The sequence below is a fragment of the Galeopterus variegatus genome, unplaced genomic scaffold (genome assembly GCF_000696425.1).
Source record: "Galeopterus variegatus unplaced genomic scaffold, G_variegatus-3.0.2 Scaffold8126, whole genome shotgun sequence".
In the NCBI taxonomy this organism is placed as follows: Eukaryota; Metazoa; Chordata; class Mammalia; order Dermoptera; family Cynocephalidae; genus Galeopterus; species Galeopterus variegatus.
This window is the reverse complement of record NW_007734237.1, coordinates 46,801-51,773: the sequence shown is the minus strand read 5'-3', so window position 1 is coordinate 51,773 and position 4,973 is coordinate 46,801.

Below are 4,973 nucleotides of genomic sequence, written 5' to 3'. Positions count from 1 at the left end.
AAAAGACTCAGGCCCAGACCAGAGTTTCTACACAACCCAGGTGCACTGGATTGCATGAGAGGCTGAAGTACCTATAAGGCCAACCATTAAACCCTGAGCTGCACAAAAAGCCTTCCCCAGGGAATCAGCAGCAAAGCAGCAATTTACCTCAACCACACAGCTCAAGTACTGGTCTCCATAGGAAGTCCCCCCATTTTAGAAGTAAGCAGAGGACAACAAATTAGTTCCAGCGCAGAGTTTAAATGGTGGGAACAGCAATAATCCAACACAGAAATGAAAGAAAAAACAAAGTACCCACAACCAGAGACAAAGTTTTATATTAACTAATAAAGGTCTCATTTCACCAAAGAACACCTATAACACCTAGACGGACTGGAAGTCCCCTGGGCTACCAAGCCAGAAAGGGGGGATGGCTGGGGTCCTCAGCAGTGTCCCCCCAACACCCACAGCCAGCACGGTGGTGACCACAGAGCTGCCACAGGAAGCATCCTGGGCTCTCCTGAGCCAGGGCAGTGGGGGCCCTTGGGCCTCAGCTATGCTCCCCCAGCATGTGCAACCAGCCTAGTGATGACCACCAAGACGCAGCAAGAAGGGCCCCAGGTTCCCAAGCAGGGATGGTGGGGGGACAAGGGCTTTTGCCCACCCCCCTGACATCTGCACCCAGCCTGGCAATGACCAAGCCAGCACTGTAAGCTCCCCGGTCTCCCCTGTGGAAATGAGAGGGGTGCCACAGGCCTCAATCCCGCCCCTCCTCCTTCCTCCTTCTTCCATCATATGTCCTTCCCCTCTCCCTCCCAACTGCCCCGCAACAACATCTTAGAACATAAAAAATATTAATAAAATTGCATTTTCTTTAAATAAATAAATAAATAAAAATAAAAGGAGAGCACATAAAAAATCTCTTTCTCTCTCTTCTGCCATGTGAGACCCTGGGTCACTGTTGCCACCATCAAAGAAGACTCTTACCAGATGTGTTCCTAGACTTTGTACTTCCTGTCCTCTGAAACTGTAAGCAATAAATTTCATTTTCTTTATAAATTATCCAGATTCAAGTATTTTGTTATAACAGAAACAGACTAATATGATAGGCATGCAGTAAATATTCTCTAAAAAGGTACCAGGAGTACTCCTATGATAAATGACAGGTCTGGAAATCTGTCTCAGTCAAGTTGTTCATTATGGTTAAAACTCTAGACTACAAAAGAGTAAAAGGAAACCTGGAGGGGATAATGGACACAGAGAAAGTCCTGGGATCAGTAGAGATGTAGGTAAGGTCACAGGATGGTGCTGGGTCTTAAATTTTGAACCCCCGATCTTACTGCAGAGCCTGGAAAATTCCATTCTCTACAGCTCTCCCTGCACCTTCTGCAACAATTCACTCCAGCTGGGGTTTCCATGACAACAGCCTAGGCTCCTGCATCATTTCAGAAGAGGTGGGATCCCCCATGGGGGAAACAGGGCAGAGGGATGAATGTCAAGTCTCTGCATCAGGGATTCATGTGCGTATTTTGGACACGTCAGAATGCGTCATCATTGTCATCAATGCTTCTGTTTCTGCAGAAGGCAAAAACTGGCTTTGGGAGACACTGTGGGCATGGATAGAAATCCCAAGTATCTTCTAAGCATCAGTGTTTCATGTCCCCATTCAGTCAGTAACATTGATGATGCCCCTCCTATTTGCCACATGCTGCCCCAGACATGGATAATAAAATAATGTGCAAAAAGCAGCCCGGTTTTTGCCCTCCTGGAGCCAAAAGACTATTAGGAGACACAGTTTTCATAACCCTCATTTATTCATTCATTCATCTTTTCCTTCAACCAATATTTACGAGGGTGTACCTGAGCCAAGTGTGGTAGATGCAGCAGAGAACATAACAGACATATTCATATTCTAGAATATGAATATTTTAGTGGGGGTGTCATAGAGTGAACACAAAGTAAGATTTCAGGTGGGGTGAGTGTCATGAGAAACAATAAGTCAGGCTCAAAGAACAGGGGTGAAATATTTTAGATTGGGTAGTCAAGGATGGCTTCTTGAAGGTGGTGATAATTGAACAGGGTATCTGAATCTGAATGGAAGGAGGGAGCAAGTCATGGGAATATCAAGGAAAAGAACAGTTCAGACAGAAGAATCTACACCTTGAAAAGCCCTGAGGCTGACGGCTGCCCTGTCTCAAGACCAGCGAGGAAACCAGTGTGGCTAGAGTGGAGGGAGAGGAAGGGAGTCAGGGGGAAAGTGGATGGAGATTTAGTAAGAAAGGTCAAAGGAATTCAAGTAAAGATTTAGTAACTGTGGACAAGATGATGGACAACCTGGTGCAGGAGTTGGCAAACTGTGGCCTAACCTGTTTTTGTAAAATACAGTTTTATCAGAACACAGACATACCCATCATTTACATTTTGTCTATGACCATTTTTGTGCTAAAATGGCAGAGGTGAGTTGTTGCAACCTAGACCATAGGGAGTCCCTTTTGCCACATCAGGTAACATTCACAGGTTGTGGTAACTAGAATGTGGATATCTTTGAGGGGCATTATTCATCCGAACACAGTTGGATGAGTAGATAGATGGATAGAAGGTTGGTTAGATGAATGGTTAGTGAATGACTGGATGAAAGCATGAATGGATGGAAGGATGAATGAATGGTGGGTAAATGGACAGATGGATGGAAGAATGGATAGATGAATGGTTGGTGGATGGATGGATGGATGGATGGATGGATGGATGGAGGATGGATAGTAGGGTGGATGACTGGATGAAAGGACAGATGGGTGGATGGATACCTGGTGGGTGGATGGAAAGATGATTGGATGGAAGGGTGGATGGATGAATGGGTATATAGATTGATAAGTGTTGGGGCAATGAATGTATACAGTGATGGATGGATGAATGGTTGAATGGGTAGTAGGATGAATGGGTAGGTGGATGGTTTCACGGATCGTTGGATGGACAGATGATTAGATAGTTAGATGGATAATTAGATGGTAGATTGATAAGTGTTGGGGCAATGAATGTATACAGTGATGGATGGATGAATGGTTGAATGGCTAGTAGGATGAATGGGTAGGTGGATGGTTTCACGGATCGTTGGATGGACAGATGATTAGATAGTTAGATGGATAATTAGATGAAAGAGTAGATGAATGGATGGATGCTGAATATAAAAGAGATACTTGTCCATCTTTGTTATGGTTCAATTTTATTTTACACAAATTCTCTGGATCCTGGAGTTGCTCCTGTGTGTCACCTGCCTACACCTCCCACTTGTGGAAAGTCGCATCTTAGGCATATAAATTTCTGGAAGTACAGGTTGATGAATGAGGAGAGTAAATGGCAGATTGTCTAACTGTGTGTACACTCTTCATTGAAACAACAAGGCTGAGTAATGCTTTCCCTGTAATGCTCCATCTTCCCATTGAAGTTCCCCAGGCTCTGTCTACTTCTCTCTCCACACCCTCCCTGGGAGATCTCAGATAAACATTCAGAGTGACATCTCAGCTGCTCCCACTGCAGGCTCTGCTACCACCCTCCCTCTTAAGGTGGATTGATTGGCAAGATAATATCAAACTTCTATTTTGTTATGGGCTTCATTTTCAACCTGGTGTTTTAAAAAATATTTTTGTAGTTTTATAACATATGCATATAAGTTCTCCAGTCAGAAATGCCTTTCCTCTCACTTCTCTCTATTTTTCCCCATTTATCATGAGTCATTTTCTTCTTCCTTCAATCTCTGCTGCACAACTCAAGTAAACACCACATCTCCCTGAAATAACTGCAATGTCCTCTGATGTGGTTTCCCTCTTGCCCCTACCCAAAGCCCATTTATACACCTCTATTTCACTCCAGATTCTGGAAAATTCCAGTGTCTGAGAGTCTCTTTGCCCACTCCTCAGCTAGCTCACCTTCCTCATCCAACTGTAGTTTTCATGGTGACCACTGGAGCCTACCTCTGTGGTTCATACCAAGTGAGAGCTTCCATGGTGGGGAGGACAGGGTAGGGTGATGGATATCAGACAGCCTAAGTTAGAAATGGGGGTAACTGTGAGGAGGATTTATACCCTTGTTTCTCCATCTCTGGTTTATGCATAACTTTTCTTTCAGTTTTGTCCTTGGGTAAACTCATTTATTCATTCAAAAGATATTTATTGGCAGGTTGGTTTCAGACCCCTTTACTCTTTGACTATTGTTTGAATCACTACCTGTAACCTCCGCATGGTTCCTCCTCTTAAAAGAAGAATTTTGTCTTTCCCCTGCTTAACCCTTGGTGAATTCCTAATGATCTTAGAATAGGCAGCCCCTTCCTTCCCATAGTTTGCAAATGTCATGGTTCCACAATGTGCCCTGTGGAAAAGCCTAGGAATGACAAATGTGTTGAAAAGAGTATCTAGATTTGTCTGAATGTTTCAGCCCTCAGATGCTAACTTCATGTGGAGACATGCACACATCCATTCACTTATAGAAATTTAAAAGTAATAAGAAGTAAGGAAGTGAAATTGGTCACAGTGCTTATGTCATTTTATAAGATTTTTTAAAATGAGTTCCACTTTTTAATTTTTTTAATTAAAAATGTTTTAATTGACAGATGAAATTGTATGTATTTATTGTGCACAACATGATGTTTTGAAGTGCTGTACATATACATTGTGGAATTTGGTTAAATCTAATGTGTTACCTCACATAGTTATTGTTTTAGCCCGTTTTGTGTTGCTATAACAGAATACCTGAAACTGGGTAATTTATGAAGAACAGAGGTTTATTTGGCTTACAATTCTGGGACAGTTGCATCTGGCACGGGCCTCAGGCTGCTTCTACTCATGGCGGAAAAGTGGCGGCAANTTCTGGGACAGTTGCATCTGGCACGGGCCTCAGGCTGCTTCTACTCATGGTGGAAAGTGGCGGCAGCCAGTAGGTACAAGTAGATCACATGGTGAGAGGAAGCAAGAGAGAGAGAGAAGGTGCCAGGGTCCTTTAAA